The sequence below is a fragment of the Rhinopithecus roxellana genome, chromosome 17, assembly GCF_007565055.1.
Source record: "Rhinopithecus roxellana isolate Shanxi Qingling chromosome 17, ASM756505v1, whole genome shotgun sequence".
NCBI classification, from domain to species: Eukaryota; Metazoa; Chordata; class Mammalia; order Primates; family Cercopithecidae; genus Rhinopithecus; species Rhinopithecus roxellana.
In genome coordinates this window covers 95,640,738-95,660,819 of record NC_044565.1, presented here as the reverse complement: position 1 = coordinate 95,660,819, position 20,082 = coordinate 95,640,738, and the positions used below count along the sequence as shown (strand labels likewise).

General features: G+C 42.1%; 1 protein-coding gene across 1 annotated transcript in view; it reads right to left on the bottom strand.

Moving 5' to 3' along the window:
- ST6GAL2 (ST6 beta-galactoside alpha-2,6-sialyltransferase 2) overlaps window positions 1-15,180 on the bottom strand; it is a 91,950-nt gene extending 76,770 nt beyond the window's left edge. The window contains exon 1 of the mRNA XM_010360993.2: window positions 15,062-15,180. The gene's annotated coding sequence lies outside the window, so the exon portion shown is untranslated. The remainder of the gene's footprint in view (window positions 1-15,061) is intronic.
- Between the last annotated feature and the right edge of the window lie 4,902 nt (window positions 15,181-20,082).

The window sequence follows — 20,082 nt, the reverse complement described above, 5'->3', positions numbered from 1 at the left end:
GGAACAGCCCCAGGCAGTGGTGGAGACTGCCAAGCTGACACAGTCAGAATGACAACCACTAACAGTCAGCATCCAAGAAGTCACTGAAGTCCATTTCAGTTGCTTATGAAGGTGATTTAAAATGATTTCCACGGATGTGAGGCATCCACACTTAGGCTCTTCTTTCTTCACGTGTATGACAGGTCCCTTGTGTCTAACATAAATGGAAAAGTGACATCATTTATTTAAATGCCCCACATACATCTTTTTGTTATGTATGTATGTATGTATGTATGTATTTATTTATTTTTGAGACAGAGTTTAGCTCTTGTCGCCCAGGATGGAGGGCAGTGCCATGATCTCGGCTCACTGCAACCTCCACCTCCTGGATTCAAGAGATTCTCCTGCCTCAGCCTCCGGAGTAGCTGGGCTTACAGGCGCCTGCCACCACACCCAGCTAATTTTTTGTATTTTTAGGAGAGACGAGGTTCCTTTTGTTTTAAACTTCATGTGCCTTCATTACATCCTGTGAAGTTCTATTTAACACTGAAGATCACTTAATGTTCCTAACTTCATTTGCTGGTACTTTTTAAAATTTCGATTCTAGTACACATTCAGAGTAAGGAAAAGTGTCCTTTTAATTAACTGATATGTGTCAGGCATGCCCCTGATTTTAACCTCGCCTTTGGGAAGCTGCAAAATTTCAAAAAACAAAACTAAACAAAACACTCACTCAGAAGGATGTGAGTCTGGGAAGAAATTCTGAAAATATATAAAGTTCCACATAAACTCCAATGACCCCAAACGCTCACTAACCCTTCATCTATCTCCGTAGATGTCCCCAGCCCTGTGGCCATCTCCTGCAGGGAGCGATGGCAGAATGAGATCGTGGCCATGCATCTGATACACACAGGCAGGGGACAGCACAGCAGCTTCCCTGGGCTTTAAGCTAAAGGTGTGTGTTAGTTTCTCCATTTGCAATGGCGTTGGGCTGAACCCAAGATTAAGGCCCTGCATTTATCATTCTTCATGGACAACTGATGTTGTATACTCCCCTGGTGTAGAAGTACCTTTTTCAAATTTTAATAGCTATTCATAGACGATTCTTGGGCGGGCAGCATAATAACAAAACACTGCTGGGCCCATTCGTTCTGGAACAGCCTTATTATCACACCAGGTGCTGAAAATGTATGTAGTTCTAATTGTAGGATTTGTACAACATTTATGTATCCAAGACAAAGTACTTTTATAAATTCCAAATGGACAGATCCAACCCAAGATATTTACTAATTATTTACTGATTACACACGTCCGTTAGTTCTGAATGCTTTGCTGAAGGAAGAAACAAAGATGCTGACCCCTATTTTTAATCATTTTCAAGAGAAATGTGAATTTCAGGTTTTCTCTGTGAGATTCACGAGCGGCACAAAAATTATGAGGTTGAATGGTTTAGCAGTGATTTCCTAACATTGCTAGTAAATGTGTTTCTCCCAAGTGATTAGTGGCAACTCTGAAGTATAGGACAGTGTATGTGCAGAATGACCCGTCTGGGCCATGGTCTCTTGTCTTTAGAGAATATACTGTTTATAAATGGATCACTAGAATTTGAGGAGCTCTGTTCACAGCGATTCAACTTGAAGAAAGAGGGAAAAAATCCAACTTACTCTCTTTTGTTTTAGAAATCGCATTTAGGGAGTGGACAGCCATCCTTCCTATCTAACAGGATTCTTAGATCCATCCATTCGACATAGATTCACGAAGAACCTCCAGGGCTCAGTACCACACAACATGCTCGATAGCTGGGACATAGAGTTCTGGAGGCTGCCTGCAGGGAACTTACAGTTTAGCAGGGATGGGAAGGGAGCAAAGTCAATTATAACAGAGTAGAAAGTGTAGCAACAGGGGGATGACACTGTGGTGCAAGCAGGGACCATTAAATCATGTTAGGTGTGTGTGTGTCAGGGAAGGTTTGCTAGTAAGTTAATGGGAGCTGGTGGAAGTTAGGGGTTGGGAGGCGGTCAGAAGGAGAGGGAAAGAACCAAGTCCGTAACAATCAGGTCAAGGAGAGATCCTGAAGGTACTGTGGCTAATAGGGAAACAGGAAAGTGGAGACCATGAGCTTGGACCCAAGCCAGAAGCACATGATGTTCTAAAAACGGCAGACAATGTTCCATATGCAATGGAGGATGACTGGGGAATCTAAGGAGGAGAGAATGCACATAATCGAGCTTAAGGTTTGGAAGGGAGGACTCTTGGCAAAGGGATGGGTGTGCAGGAGGGGCAAGAGTAGATGGAGACATCTGTAAAACGAATTCTAATATAAAATGCTCCGTTAGCTATGAGCAGTGCATGGCTTCCACTCAATTTTTTCCTTAAAGAGTGCGATAAACACTGGATGCTGAAGCCCAAGAAACACTTCACCCTCTAAAACTGTAAATGTCACTGTTTCCATAAGGGCAGAAACTGTGGACAAGCACGTGAAGCATAATCACATAGTTTCAAGCCACTTAAATAGCACATGCCCAAAGGCACGTTGTAGACAAGCCAGCATTTGCAGCAGCAGGTAGCAGAGGCAGTTTCCTCTTCAGGAAACAGACACCAAATCATCAGAACCTTAACGCTGTGTCAGCTTTGGCTGCCAAATATGCAGCTCCACACCAAATGGTACCATTTGCATCTGGCTGTGAATTTAAGCTAACTTCTTAGGCTTTAAGAAAATTCTGAATTTATACAATATAATATAAGTACATCTGACCTTCATTAGGCAGTCTGCCTGTTCTCCTTTTATACTTTTGAAATCACATTTATATTTCTTATTCTCTTCCATTCTACTCAATTTTAAGATATCATTTTACTTTTTTTCTTTACTTTTCTTTTCTTTTTTTCTTAAATGGGGTCCTACTCTGTCAGTCATCCAGCCTGGAGTGCAGGATGCAATCTCAGCTCACTGCAACCTCCGCCTCCCAGGGTCAAGCCATTCCCCCAACCTCAGCCTCCAGGGTAGCTGGGACCACAGGCAAGCACCACCACTCTTGGCTAATTTTTTGTATTTTTGGTACAGACAAGGTTTTGACATGTTGCCCAGGCTGGTCTTGAACTTCTGAGCTCAGGCAATCCAATCATTTTGTCCTCCCAAAGTGCTGGGATTACAGGCGTGAAGCACTGCGCCCAGACCATTCTACTTTTTCTTTATATTCCTTTGAACATTAGTTTTTGGTACCATGGACACATCTCTCAAAACTGGCCAGCACACTCCAAGTACGGACCAGCAACTGATGGGGTATGGGACAGGCCTGGACTGGGTTTTTATATTTACATTTATTATTTCCAAATTGCAAGGCAGAATTTCTCTATAAGAACAAAAACTACCAGGAATCTATATGACTTTAATCTTCCATGTCCTGATGAACTTTTCCTGATGAGCTAGTTCTTTAAAACATCTCCGAAGAGAATCTAATTATATTATGTATAAAAGCTTCTAGAACTGTCCACATAATAAGCTTCCATATTATAATGGGAATAGATATATATCATCTAGAAACAACAGAGGTTCCTTGGACTAAGAGTCCTATATCAATGTCCACTTGCAATATTAAATGTTTCCAAATTCACAATTCAGAGGCTACAAGTTCAATGCCAAATAAAATTGAATTCAGTTAGTAAATTTCTTTTTTTGTAAATAGACGAGGTCTCGTTCTGTTCCCAGGCTGAAATGCACTGGAGCGATCAGAGCTCACTGCAGTCTCGAACTCCTCTAGGCTCAAGAGATCCTCCTGCCTCAACTTCCTGAGCAGCTGAGATTAAAAGTGCAAGTCACCATGCCTGGACACAAATTGCATTCTTAAAGTGTGTTTTTTCCATATAAATGTTATATGTCCAGCATTTTAAAAAATAAACTGGAATATATTAAAATACATCTTTAAGATTTAGAGTAAAATGTACTGGCTTGTACTATATTTTAAAATTTAATTTTGGTCTTCTGGTTATAGTCAACTGAAGGAAGATCTACAGCACTAAACAAATGGCAAAACTAAGCTCTTATGTTATAACAATCCTGGGGTTGTTAATAACAAAATGAACTTCAGACAGCATGAAAGTTTCAATGACGAACGAATATTGAAGTTTTGTATTTTAATGGCACAACCAATACTTCATTCCTGGTTAAATTTTACTTTAACTTTAAAAACATAAATTGTTTAAAAGTTATTTTGTTTAAACTTTAAGTATAAGCTGGTGAGCAGGTGACACAAAACTAATCTACTCTGATATAAATCAGAATAGTGAGTACCCATTGGGGGACAGTGACCAGAAGAGGGCACCAGGAGGCTTCTGGGGTGCTGGTAAGAATTGCTTCTTGATGTGCTGGTTATATAGGTATATTTAGTTTATGACAGTTCATCAAACCATACACATGCTCTGTGCAAGTTGGCACTGGCAAAAGATTTAATAATTATTTTTTTCATGTAGCAATTTTCTGGTTAAGGTATACGGCTGAAGAAAACACGACAGGTAGAGTAACTGCAGAGTAAACCTGCACCTTGGAGGCAGTAGGCGCCACAGCTTCCTCCCTCCGCTTGTGGATAGAAGAGGCACATTGGTGAAAAAGACATGCTTAGAGAGGAAGAAAATGAGGAAGAGAAATGTTCAGGACTCCAAAGAGTCTATTTAGAGAGAAAAAAGGTGGTAGGTGGGGAAAAGTAAAGCTGACATGTTTCTTTGTACCCTTTTCTCCTCCCAAATCCCATTTGACATCATGCAGAAATGTTCATTTGACATTTCTGGTTTGAAGACTATGAGGGGAATGCATCCCATGGGCTAGTGGTTACTGACTACAATACCACCTTTAGAAAGTTTAGGAAATCCTCTTATGGCCTCTGTGATTTTCAAGCTGGGGATATAGCCAAGTTGGCTTCTTGTAGGCCTTCGATCCCAGAAGGTGGTTGGGGGGTAATATTCCACCTTGATCTTTTGCACTTGAAGTTGATGAAATCTGACAGGTGAGATTACACGGAGCTGACAATGTCACATGAAAGTAAATCTGGATTAAAATATTACATATATATGTATACACACATGACAGAAGGCCTGCGAGCTCCACACCTTCGTTGTGTGCAATGACGTCACTCACGCAAGCGTCTGAACGCATCAGCACCTGTGAGCTTCTTTTGGTAAAATATAGTGTCTACCTGCCATTCTACCATCACAAACAATGGGGCCTGTGACTTAGTCTCTATTTCTCCCCGACCTTAGAGACTGTCAGTACCAAATGAAGAAAATTTTATTTTGAAATACATAGTTGAACATGCCAAGAGGCTTAACCACATCTCTATAAAAATATTTGGTTGGCACCTACACAAGATAAACAAGAGTGCTCAAATACCTTCCTGCATTCATTAATCCTTATTTTCTACCCACCATATATATATAAAACAAACAAACAAAAACAGGCATGAGCACCTTCCTATATCCTGTTCCCTACAACCTCTCCTCACACACAGACTTGAATGTTACTGAAGGAGAAACAAACCAATCAATGTCGGTATGCCTTTCGGTTCAGTGAGGAACAGCTCTAAGGAACAACCTTGTGACCAAGGTCTTACTGTCTGGGTTCAGCAGGGACCTGAAGGGCTGCACCCTGGTGCCTGGCTGGAGGTTTTGTCCACCACCCTGAAAATTCAGTGGCTATTGCTTAGGTGCTGAATGTACACAGTAATTCCCAAACCAAATCTGTGTGCCAGTCACAGTTAACCCTCTGCATCCGCAGGTTCCACATCCACAGATGCCACCCACTATGACTCAAAAATATTTGGAAAAATAAATAAATAAATAACAATACAACAATAAAATTAATACCAATAAAAATACAGTATAGGCTGGCATAGTGGCTCATGCCTGTAGTCCCAGCACTTTGAAGGTTGGGGTGGGAGGATCACTACAGACTAGAAGTTCAAGATCAGGCTGGGCAACAGAGTGAGACCCTGTCTCTCCAAAAAATTTTAAAAAGTAACCAGGTGTGGTGGTGCACACCTGTAATCCCAGTTACTCAGGAGGCTGAGCGGGGAGGATTGTCTGAGCCCAAGAAGTTGAGGCTGAGGTGAGCCATGATCACACTACTGTTCTCCAGCCTAGGCAACAGAGTGAAATCCTGATTATAAAAGACAAAAACCAGGCTGAGTGTGGTGGCATGTGCCTGTAATCCCAGCATTTTGGGAGACTAAAGTAGGAGGATCGCTTGAGTCCAGGAGTTCAAGACCAGCCTGGAGAGAACAGTAAGACCCCTGTCTCTCAAAGAAAAAAAAAATCAGCATAACTGTTTAGATAGAATTTACATTGTATTAGGTACTATAAGTAACCTAGAAACAATTGATTTAAAATATAGAGGAGAATCTGCCCAGGTTATGCAAAGATAGTAGGCCATTTTATATCAGGGACTTGAGCATCCATGGATTAGGGTATCCATGGAGAATACTGGAACCAATCCCCTAAGGATACTGAGGGATGACTATATTTCTACATCATGAAATCACCTCTCATTTCAACACAGTGTGGTACGAACAAGATTGACCTAACTTGGGCAATTGAAAGACAGGGATCGACACGAAGTAAAATGGGTTTGTTTAGTTTTACCTGTAAAACATGCACATTAAGCCCTTGATTATACTCATGGGCTTCCAAATTATAATTGGGATAGATACACACCATCTAGAAACAACCGAGGTTCCTTAGGCCAGGGGTCCTTCCATTACCCCTTAAGAGGCACATTGTGTTATACAGTCTAAAGCTTTCCTTTCACCCACTTCTGGTTCTACAACTAATACTGTGTTTAACAGTCCTGAGACAATATTGAAAAAAATGCCAAACAAAAAAAATTAACCCTGCCTTTTCTGTGTATGTATCCAGTGGTGATATGTGGGGTATTATTAGGATATGATGATAATACAGCATGACGTGTTTTAATTCTGTGAGGCAAAGTGTAGGGTGAAGCAAGTAACACATGTTTGGATTTAACTTATGGAAGCGATCACACTATTTTAAAGCCATATCTTTCAGACACTTTCTTACTACTATCAAGTCAACTTTGGAAACGCTCCCACCTCAAATAGTTAATGAAATAACCTCTTAATGGCACCCCATGAATGTCATTCCAACATATCAAGTATTGAGTCAGGCCAATTACTTAATTAGTTCAACTCTCCCAGCTACTAATTTTGAACATCAGGCAGAAGAATGTCTTTTAACTACACCGTCACTCAGAGGGGGTAAGCTGCCCTTTAAACAACAGAAATTATAGACCAATTATATGCATATCTATTATAGACCAAGTATATACATATCTAATGTATATCATAGAAATTGTACATTGTAGATCAATTATATACATTATAGACCAATTATATACTATTATATAGACCAATTATATACCATTATATATAGACCAACTATATACTATTATACACACAGACCAATTATACAGACCAGTTATATACTATATATAGATAATTAGTCTATATATAGATAATAATTTATATATAAACTATAATTAATATATACTATATTATACATATAGACCTACATGTATACATATAGACCAATTATATACTATTATACATATAGACCAATTATATAGACCAATTATGTATTATTATATATACATATAGACCAATTATATACTATTATATATACATATAGACCAATTATATACAATTATATATACATACAGACCAATACTATACTATTATAGGCCAATTATATACATATCTAATGTATATAATAGAAATTATAGACCAATTATATACATAGCTATACATATATTGGCATATTTTTAAAAGAAAACCATATTACACTTATTTCCCATTTATTCATAAATTATTTAAAATTTACCTTAGAAATTAGAGCATATAGTTTTCTTTTAAAATAACTCTTAGGCTTATGGTCTTAATTATTTTGCCTATGTCTATAGTGATTAAAAGGCACTATAATCCAGTGCAATTCCAAATAGTCGCCTGTTCTCCAGAGAAAAGACTGAATCACCTATAGTATTTGGTTAACTTCTGGCTGACCTAAAATATCTCACGTGGTTCAGTCTCTGTCATCACAGAGAACAGCTAACCAATATGTAGGATTCCAGTCATCAGCCTGGGGCCAGGTTCCTGGAAGGACCTGCCTGAGAAGCCAATGTCAAAAGTTAGTCTCAACAGTCATATGCATTCTGCATATCACCAAAGGGACCAAGGGAGTAGAGGTTCTTGCATGCTGAGCATGATGTCTGCTGTCGTCATAAAGAACATTTACACAAACATGCACACTCATATATATTTACACACATAAGTAAAAGTATGTTTTCCATATGTATCCTGTTTATAATAAACTAAGAGAAAGTTTAAACCTTAAACATTTTGGTTGGCTTCTCACAAGTCACATATAATTTGGAACATAAAATTTTCTCCGAGATAAGCCATAGAGGAAAGAGAATATTCTTCCTTCAGTTGGAAGGGCTAGGCTCTTGTCCTGATTTTGTGAGGCAACAGCCATGAATCTCAACAATTAGTGCTCAAGTATCTTAATTCAAGTTCTCACTCCTGATTGCTGATGTAACAACACATAATGCAGGAATTGATTCCTCTGGTTACTTACTTGCAAGTGTGTGAGTGTGTCTGTGTGTGTATGTGTGCACATATGTTCTTTTCAAAGACAATCCTTTTTTTCATATGAAAATTTCTTTTATTTATTTTTTTATTTTCTGAGATAGGGTCTCACTCTGTCACCCAGGCTGGAGTGCAGTGGAGTGATCCTGGCTTACTGCAGCCTCAAACTCCAGGGCTCAGGTGATTCTCCCAACTCAGCCTCCTGAGTAGCTGGGACTACAGGTGCACGACCCCACACGCAGCTAGTTTTTTCTTAATTTTATGTAGATATGGGGGTCTTGCTATGTTGCCCAGGCTAGTGTTAAACTTCTGGGCTCAAGCAATCGCCTGCAGCAGCCTCCCAAAGTGCTGGGATTATAGGCACCGCACAGGGCCCATACAGAGATTTCTAATGGGGTATACTTGCCCTAATTTTAAAATACAATTTACATAGCAAGATCCCTCTTCTAACAATAAAAACAAATCCATTCATTTAATCCTACATGTACAGTTCCACTTTGTAACTGGGTTAGCTCTATCATTTAGAAAACAAATACTATATTAACTGTACTTTTTTCTACCCATTTGAGGTCAGTGGCACAATTATGGGGTTTTAACACATAGCAATATACTTACATTTCAGAAAAGTCATCATTACACTTTCAAAGAAGCTACTTTTACATTTTACTTCTGAATAATGAAAGCTATTGGATTATCTAAGAGACCTACCCTTTCCCATATTTAATTTAAAGCAAAGTCATTTTAGAAACCACAATTACCAACATGCAAGAACCTCTACTTGAAACATTTGTAAAATTTGAACATGGAAAACCAATTGTTTTAAATTTAATAAAGCATTTTTCTCTTGGGCTCAAACAGTAGAAGCAGCCCAAAGTAGAACTTAATGTGTGAATTATAAACTTCTGAAAACAAAGGCTTATAATCAAGATATTGCAGAATTTTTCTTTACAGTATATTCTCTAATGCTTTAGCCAATGTATTTCTAAATGTACCAGGAGACTACTTTTTGAGCTTGCTCTCCTTACCAACCAGTAACTCAAAGCAGATGGATCATTTTCTTGAATCTTAGCCTAAATTTTTCCTTGGAAATTTCACTTCATATGACATGCTTCATATCAGCCCAAATCTCATTCTAATATTGACTGCCTGGATAGTCCACATTTCATAGTCCATTTTTAAGTTGCAGCTTAAACCTTTTTCTGCTTCCAGGTTCTGATGAACACATGCTTTCTATATACATGGGTTCCCTGACATCCTCTTCCACTGTATACAATTTTCCCCATCCAGCAGGCCCAGCCTGGTTTGAGGACGTGAAACTTACAGTCATAGTTGGTCTCTGGCCCCACACAATGGCAGGAGTTGTCATTCTTGTTTTCCTCTGTTGAGTGGATCTCAGTCTAACAGCATGGGTTTTGGACACTGAGACACAGGTTCAAATCCCAGCTCTGCCAAGGCACTTGACCTTTCTGAGGTTCAGTCTTCTCGTCTGTAAAATGGGCATAATGATACCCCCCAGGATTGTGGCTAAAGTGCACTTTGATAATCTGTGCAAAGCAAATGGCAGGATGTAGTACCTCATAAGTGCAAATTAGTTACTACTGTTACTCTTTGAATTACTCTTATCTCCTGGTGCTGCAGAGGAATTAGCTTTTAAGTATGCCAAAACTTACAATTATCAATTTTGTGGAATCTCACACCAGAAGACATGTTGGAAAGGATTTCGTGTAAGCCTTCCGCTTCCAGCCCTGGAAACTGAGCTCTGATAAGGCTGTCTTTCTCCAGTGCTGGCCACTGCAGGAGCACTGGCCAATAGCTTTTCTTAGCTCTCTAAGAAAGTCCAGTGCAAAACTACAAACCTAGGCTTCACATGCTTCTAGCTTCGTAAAGCCACTGCCTGCCTTCAATTTGGACTTCTTCCCTAGACAGGACCACAGAGGGCAGCAGAAGCCAGGAGGGCACAGAACCGTTCTGTCCAGATAGAAGTCCCCCATAGTAGGCAGCATGCCTCTGATGTCATTTCCATGCACAGAACAATTCCCCCAACCAACCAGTAGGCACTGGGTACTGTGGGATAATCAGGAACCTGCAGGTGGCCAAGTGAAGATAATAGTCCCACAACTGCGGGGACCCTGCTTTTACCAGGGCTAGGACCACTGCTAGGGCTGGACCAGATCACCAACTCCTGCAAAGCCTTAGGACTGCCCAGGTCATATTTCATCCCCTTTAAATGTATTTCACCTGTGGACTAGGTAGATTCCAAGTATTCTGAATTGCAACTGTTCCCCTAACAATCCAATGGGAGGCCGGGCGCGGTGGCTCAAGCCTGTAATCCCAGCACTTTGGGAGGCCGAGACGGGCGGATCATGAGGTCAGGAGATCAAGACCATCCTGGCTAACACGGTGAAACCCCGTCTCTACTAAAAAAAATACAAAAAACTAGCCGGGCGAGGTGGCAGGCGCCTGTAGTCCCAGCTACTCGGGAGGCTGAGTCAGGAGAATGGCGTAAACCCGGGAGGCGGAGCTTGCAGTGAGCTGAGATCCGGCCATTGCACTCCAGCCTGGGCCACAGAGCGAGACTCCGTCTCGGAAAAAAAAAAAAAAAAAAAAAAAAAAAAAAAAGAAAAAAATCCAATGGGAGGCGTGGGAGGTGGCTGGGACCAAGTAAGGGTAAACTTCAAATTTTGGAAGGGGCATAATAAATCCATGTTTCTCTAACACTGATGTCTTTGCACTGTGTACTTAATAACATTTAGAAACAAATTTCTCAAAAGTTGGAAGGAGAGCTCTCGGGAAAATGGTAGCCATCTTAAACTGAAAATGTGGTAATCCACTAATGGTGGCTGGTCATCCACAGCCCATTCAGTCTATGGCACTGGCATCAACAACTGGAGTAAGAACATTGAAAACTTCTGTGCAAATACACACCTGTGTTTCCCTTCTACTTTGCAAAATTAGTAAATAATTATATGCAATTACTACTTTTATAGTCATTTGGGAATTTCATCCCATTTTTTTAAAGGGATGGGTTTTCAGGTTTCAATGCTTAGAAAATCAAACCTTAACATACACCTGCCATGAGGGTACTATCTGATTCCCTTAGATATTTATGCATGTTGAATTATGCATGTTGAATTTATGCATGTTGCATTAGGTACTTAATTTAATTTAAGCAATTAAATTTTAAGATCTTATTACAGAAAATCCAGGAGAAGAAAAAAATCGATCAGGAATAACACAATATTCTTAAAGAACAAATGCATTAACAAAGACTGTCCTTATTATCATGCGTAAGATATTTTTATTCAAAGTCTTACCAATGAGGTAGCAAATCTGCAAATTAATTAAGAGCTTCCCAGAGGACAAATATCTCCAAGGTTTTGGAAAGGAACCTATCACTTATTTACCTAAGCGGGAGGGGCAGAAGCCTAGAAATGAGTTTGTCATTTCAGAAAAGATTTAAGCACTTGAGAAATGCTTGGATAAATTCTACACCTGGAGGGTAAAATTTCAATCGGTATCAGTATAAGCAATAGAACAGAGCCTCACACACTTAAGTCATCTCAGAAAGAGGAGAAGCTCCGGGTTGGGGGATGGAACCTCCAGAAACAAGCACGTACAGGAATTTTTTTCAGCAGTCCTTTCACTATTTAACCAATCTTTGCTGGCTGGATTGGCCACAACACTCTAGACTCAACTTATGTCTTCACCCCACAGAATACACCTTTTCCCTCTTAATTATCCTCATCAGAAACTCAACACAGTTAATTGCCCTCTTCTGCATAATAAATCATTCACATATTTTCAAATGTTAAATTGTCTCAACCTTGAATCCTCTAGTCTAAATATCCTCAATTTTGTATCCTTGCTTCCTAGATCGTGTGCACCACAGAGCAAACTCAACAAATGTTGGTCTTTGCTCTGACCTCTTTCCAAGAGTATCCATCCAAAGCCTCTCTGAACTGTGGAGCTCAGTACTCCAGATACAGCGGTGACTCCCATCACAATCTCTACAAGAGATTTAACTCAAAACTCCAGAAGCTTTCACAGTATCAAGCAAAAAGGTAAGATGCTATAATTTATACCTATTGAAGTAAGAATTGGATAGAGAATTCCAAAAAGTCTGAGTACCTTTTTAACTTTGCAGTAAAATTTAAGGCACTTCACCTATTATTTTAGGGTTTCATCAGTTTTGAGCACAATATCCATATACCTTTGCCAACAGTTTCTTTTAATGCGTTAGTATAAAATTCCTCACTTGCTATAAAAATTTTGGTTGTCAGTTCCAGAAAAATAACGGGGGAAGGGGAGTAGGTAAAAACTGGTTCAAGGCCACTCATCATTTTTCCTTTTAAAAGAAGTTTTAACCCTAAATTTTCAGAGTTTTCAGAAGTTTAACCCTAAATTTGCAGCAACAGGATGATATATATGTGTGTGTGTATATATATAAAAATCATCCTATGTGTTTGTACATACATATACATTATATATATATATAGAGCACTTCCCTTTACTGGAATTCTTCCTTAGTCGTAAATTATATTTCAAGTTGGCAAAAAATGTTGATCAGAATTTCAAAAAATTGAAGCATCAAAGTAACCAGCATGGGGTTTTTCAAGTGTGCAGAAAGTTCTCTAAATGCAAAATGTGCTGCCGGCCCACCAAAGGTCCCCTCACCCAAGCAGGCAGTCCGCGGCGAGGAGGGCCAGCATATCCCTTTATGGTCAGAAGGGCAGTGGTGCAAAAGACAATGATTTCAACCAAATATGGTTTGCCTCTCGCCAAATTTTTCGCATGTCCAATAACAATAAGTTCACAAAAATCCAGCCAAGCATTACTTTCCTCCCAAAAGTGCTTCTCAGATTACAAAACAGCTTTGAAAGTTCAGCCTGACAAAACAAATATGGTACTAGGAGGAGAGACCTGGAAGGCAATCACAAAAAGTCTCATTTAAATTCCTGGAAAGCACAGCTTCTCCAAACACAGCTATTCAGCTCTTTGGAAGGCAGCACTTGCGAGAGCCATGAGTTCCGTCCCCCAACACAGAACCGGCAAATCCGAATGAGATGGACGTCACACTCCCTACTCCAAAGAATGCATCAAATATCCACTCTGTACACCGCGGAAAGTAAACCCAAAAGCGGAGTTTGCCGCCTGCCAACTACATTAAGAATTAACACTCGGGTATTTAGGATTCTAAAGATCCCTACTACCCCTAACATTATAGCTACAGAGAACCAGAAATCAACAGAACACACTTTAACCTCTAAGAAGTGCAGTTTTGTGCTGAAGAAAGACAAAAATCTTCACTCCCTTCCAGAGCCAAAAATAAAAGATCACCGTTACTGAGCCACAGGGGCACAACTGCATCCGCCCTTCCCCAAAGTGCAAGCCGTCCTCCTGTTCGCTTCTCCAGAATTTCCTGCTTCTCCCCAAACCACCTTCAATATTCCCCACACACGGGTCTGGCTCCTAAACGCGGAGTGTAACTCCGCGCAGAGCAGCGCGCAGGCTGCAGCGCCACCGAGGAAGGTGTCGCCCACCCTTAGCCAGTGCCCTCTCTTACCAGCCTTCTGCCTAAGCCGCGCCGCGAAGCGCAGGACACCGTGCTGCTCGGCGCTACCCCTGGCCGCGCGGCACTGGAGTCCGAGGCGTGCGTGTCACATTTTATTCCCCAGCAGCCGCTCGGGTGCGCGCGCCACGCGCTCCCACACTCACACTGACGCCCGCTAGAGCTGGGACCCCGGCCCGGGGCTCCCGACTCACGCCGCCGAACTTGGGGGCTGCAAAAGGCGAGTGTGCTGCTGGAGTCGTCCTCGAGTCCTCCTCCTACCACTCCAGGGTCTTCGAGCTGCCCCGCGCTCCGGTCCCGGGCGGCCTGCGGGATCACCTCTCCCGAGCCAGCGCTGCTCCACGCCGGCGGCAGCTGCAAGCGCGGGCGGCGGGGCACAGCGGGTGGCTCGGCCTCAAAGCCGGCGGGGGGCTGCGCTCAGCCCCGCGCCGCACGCCTCATTGTTTCGGGCAACGCGGCGGCCGCTCCCGCGGCTAGAGGAACCGCGGCCCCGAGCCCCGGGGAGAGGCGGCGGCTCCCGGCCCCCGCACGGAGGCTGCGCCGCGCCCCGCCCCTGAGCTCCGCACGCCCTAGAGCCCCCTCCCTCTTCGCCATCCCTTTCATCCTCCCAGATCCAGGCTCACCTAGCGGGCGGGAGCCGCGCACTGGGAAGTTGGGCTGCCCCCTCCCCGCGCCCCCGGACCGACAGCTCGGCCCGCCGGCGAGCGCAGGCGGGGCGCTCCCTGACTGCGCGCGGATCCCTGCTTCTCGCGGAGAGTGATTGCAGACTTGGGCTGCGTGGGGCGGTGCGGGGCAGCACTGCTGCCTAAAAAGGCGTGTTTCTCCCCGGCCGCCGCCTCCATCCAGCCCTAGTTCTTCCGAGGGTTACCTGCACAGTACCCGCCTGGCACCGCGCCTGGACACCCCCGGGACACTCGGGTCCCGGGCGGCGGCAGGGATGCAGGAATGCGCACAGGCTGTGGGCGGCGGGGAGGGAGTCCGGGCGCCTGCCCCGGCGGAAGTGAGTCTTTATGTACCCTCTCCAACACCTCCCTCCGCCAGCGCCGAAGGCCGGGCTACCTGCGCGCCTGGCAGCCGGCTGGGTGGGGCGCAGGGGAGCGCAGCATCCTCCCCAGTTCGCTCGCTCCCTTTGTTCCTCTCGCTCAGCCAGGCTCCGAGCTACTGCCTGGCCCTCGCTCCCGGAGCTTCTCTAAGGATCTGGGATGGACTTGGGAGCGGGCCACCTTCCATTTGGAAAGGGTCGCTCGCCAAGTCCGGTAACGGTGCTCCCTGGAGACCCCCACCTGCCCGCCCTTCCCCACTGCCAGTCCCCAGCCCCAAGAGGGACGGAAAGTTCTTGGGGTAGCGGCCTGCAGGACACGTGGTGAAGCGGCCTCGGGAGCCAGTGGGCGGCTGCGGGCCGGGCGGCTGGAGCCTGCGGGCGGGGCCGCGGGGAGGTGCAGATCGGGTGTCCGTCTGGTCGCGTGCGGAATGTCCACTTGTCACTGCGGCCCTTGCGTTTTCTAGAGGCGGCGGCAGCTGGTCCTAGGATCCCGAACCGCGCCGCCCTTTGTTTGCTGGTAAATACTCTCCTCTGAACTTCAACGTGGCTCTCCGCGCGCTCCTGGCATTGGGTGCCCCACCCCGCTGGTTCTCTCGCGGACCCAAAAACCTGTTCAGGTGTAGGGGAATGCCAGGCAGATGGGTAATATTGTTAAGGTTGGGCCCATCTCAGGGGGACTGGTTAGTCAGCCCTCACCCCACCCCACACCCTCAATCGCTACAAGGATGCACATTTTGGAGACAGAGATCTTCCTTTAAATGTATTATTTAAAAATCCACAATTACGTTAATTTAAGTAGTTTACGCTTTTTTGGGGGGTGGGGAAGCAATTAACTGGCTACCCAATTCGTTCAGCATTCATTAGTGCCTACCTTGAGCCTGGAACTCTGAGCTAGACAGTGGGCGCCCAAAACTCCCTCAAAGAGTTTACAGAAATGTAAAACAACACGGGAATTAAACCAAAATCGAGTGGGCATAATGCACTGTGTTCAAACAAAAGTGTGGGCTGAAAACGCTTACTCAGTATTTCCCCAATTGTATTAATTATGTCTGACACATGGAATTCTGCGGAAATGCCTGAATGAACAATGTGTTACATAGATTTCTTAAAAAAGAAAAATTAGATTTTATAAATGTGAAATAGTGTGGTTAAAAGTGACAAAAACAAAACAAAAACAAAAACAACCTGATAGAGACCCATGGCTGGTGGGGATAGAGAAAGGAAATACTGCATAAAGTCTCACCCTCTTAGTAGCGAGGGGCACAGAGGGGGTTGCAAAGTCTGTGGGCTTCTGTTTCTCTTCTGTATAATGGGTATAATAGTACCTACCTTAAGCCTGACGCAGTGGCTCACTCCTGTAATCCCAGTACTTTGGGAGGCCGAGGCGGACAGGATAACCTGTCTCTACTAAAAACACAAAAATGAACCGGGCTTGGTGGCACGAGCCTGTAGTCCCAGCTACTCGAGACTGAGACAGAAGAATCGCTTGAACCCGGAGGCGGAGGTTGCAGTGAGCCGAGCTGGCGCCACTGCACTCCAGTCTGGGCGACAGAGAGAGACTCCGTCTCAAAAAAAAAAAAAAAAAAAAAAAAAAAATAGTACCTACCTTCAAGGTTTGTTGTAAGAGGTAGAGATCATGTGTTAAAAGCATCTCCCCCAGTGCCTGACATGGTATACCTTATAAATTGTAGTAATTAATAAATGACAGTGGCCATTATTCAAAGTTTATCTTGAAACAGAAAAAAATTATACACTTCTTATAGTGTATGTGTATTTTATACACTTACTATCCTTTCTGCGTAAATGTTGCCAAAGTTGATGTCTTAAAGAAATTTTAATGAGTTAAATCAAAGTGTCCCAATAACAGTCAACTTTATAGAAGTAGAAAAACTACCATCTTAAGGAGAATATGCAAACTACTGTTGTAAAATTTTAAGTGGATTGCGTTCATTACTTATGATCGAGGCAGTAAATACACAGTCACTAAACTGACTTAAATCTATTGCTTCCCAACGAAACCACAATGCCAGTTTATATACAGAAAGCTATATGCTGATGATTGCTTCTGTCAAAGTGTAATGGTAAATAAAACATTTTGGCACCCTTTAATTGCTCCGAGACACCAGGAGCAGATTATTTAATTATTTTATTGGTCTATAGATTCATGAGGAATTCCTGAGCTCCTCTGGCACTATAATATTATTTTCCTTAAAAAAAATCATCAAAAACAACAAACCACAACAAACTTACTCCTACAGATAGGCAGCATTCAGAAATCCACTTGCTGTTATCCATTTGCTCATAATAACATGAATTTCCTTTCTTTTTTTTAACTCAGGGTTTCTCAGTTCTCCTTTTGTCACCCCGTGTTAACTAACCAGCTAAGCTTTCACAGGGACAATTCCTTCCCGTATCAGGAATTTGAAGCACATCATGAACAATCAACCAAATCAGGAAGCTCAGTTACTCAGCTGAGAAGCACTCAGGTGGGCCAGGGATGAAGAGTAAATATTTTCTAACTCCACCACTGGGGAATCTGGGTTATTTTGTTTCACTTAACTATTGTTCATATCAACATATTTTTCTCCCATTCATTATGCTACTCAAATTTCACAAGAAACCTATATAGATTATTTTACAGATGAGAAAACTCACCGACAGAAACTTTTAGGACCATTTTCTCTAAACACGATGTCTTCATTTTCTGATTTACCTGAGATTTTCCATCTGTAGCATTGCAGAAACACATTGATTTCTTCCCTTGCTTAGGAAATTAGTACCTCAGAAAGCAAAATCTTCTATATCTGGGCTCCTCCTATTTAATCAGTGAAACAAATTTTCATGTGGCCGATCAGTATAAAAAAAAAAAAAACAGAATTTCAGATTCTTGCTTTTTGGAACCCATTATCCACTGCTAAGATTAGGTAGAAACATTTGTTTCCTAGCCAACCCATAGATTTTTTTTTTTTTAAATAGTTCCCTTTGTCTTTGGAAATATTCATAAGGAAATAGACCACCATTAGAAAAAAACGCTTCAGGTATTTGGATATGTGTAGGGGCCAAAATCCTCGGCCAGCAGGAGCTTCTTCTACCTTTCTGTCAACATTTTCAGGTGGAGAGAAAAACAGTATTTTTTAGCATCAGATAAAGGAATGATGCCATTTTCAGTATCAGCAGTAGGAAAGATAACACCACAATGCAATTGGTTGCCCTTAGGCTTGCTGACACCTGCGCTAGTCTGTGGGCTCCCATCCAGGAAATAGAGGCTGGTCTCAGAGGTGGGGTCCTGGGGCCACAACCGGACCTCAGCTGGCAATGAGCTCTACCAGACAGAACAATAGAAAAACATGCTGGTGTGTGAGAGAAACTATCCTTTCCCAAACTTCTTGCAACCCACTATCCAATATTAAAAAGACAAGAACTGAAAGCTGGGATCTCTGGGTTTTGGTTCTGACCTTGTCCGGTCAGTGATGTTATTTGAACTTTCTGAGTTCAAAGAACCTCATCAGCAATAGAGACAAAGGTCATCAGATAGCTGCACACAAGAACCTGAGTTCATATCCAAGCTTACAGGCATTCACCAAACCACAACACCTCACAGTTTATGTGAAGACTTTTCTATGCATATCTCATTGGATTTCTCCAAACTCTAAATGATGAAGTTCAGGGATGAGGGAATTAAGGATAATAGTTTATAGACCAGGTAGAGGTAGCCTTGCCACTTCTTAATGCTATGATAATAATAATTACATGTAATCATTAATATTTTAAGGTCTATGTTCTAAATCCTTTGTAAGCATTAACTCATTTAATCCTTGTAACAGGTTTAATTTTAATTTCTTTCGCATTTAACTTTTTATTTTGAAAACTTTCTGACTTACAGAAAATCTAAATAATACCAGTTGTCCATATTTCCCAAATATCACCACTTTCCTGTGTTTGCTTTATCATTCCTCGACTGTTTATGCTTCCTCCTGAACTGTCAGGAAGCAAGTGACATACAACATACCCCTTTAAAAACCCTAAATACTTCATTTTGTGTTTCCTAAGAGCAGAAACATTGTCTTATGTAGCCAGAGTACAGTTATCATAATTAGGGAAATAGCATAATTTAGGAAATAGATAATAATATTATCTAATCTCAGTTTATTAGAATTTCGCCAATTATCCAACTAATGTCCTTTAAGCAAAAAACAAACCAGAAACCCCACATTCCATTCAGGATCCAATCCAGAATCATGTGTGCTAGTTAGCTGTCATGTTTCTTTAGCCTATTTAATCTGAAACAGTTCCTCTGTATACTGGTTACATGACATTAACATTTTTGCAGAATTCAAACTATTTGTTTTGTTAAATGTTCCTCAATTTGGGCTCATCTGTTGTTTCCCGCATGATCAGAGTTAGATTAAATTTAGGTTATGCTTTTTATCCCGTACCTTTATCTTTGTCACCAGGAAGTCCACTGAGTGTTATGTTCCTCTCGGTGCATACTTTGCAAAAGGCTATGTTTATTTGTTCCAATCCTGGATTAGATTAACTGGTTACTTGGTTAAGGTGGTACCTACCAGTTTGCCCCACTGTGAAGTTACTAGTTCATTCCTTTCAAATTAAAAGGTAACGTATGTGGACATACTTGGAGGCTGTCTCAAAGAGAAACAGAAAGAAACAGTCACTGCTAGTTTTAGCCATCATTCATGGTTCCACCAGCAACGCTGGTGATTTTCTACTTCCATTGCTCCTTTGCACTTTGTGGTTGGTGTTTTGCTATAAAGAAGAGGTTTTTTTGTTTTGTTTTGTTTTGTTTTGTTTTGTTTTGTTTGAGACAGAGTTTTGCTCTGTCACCCAGG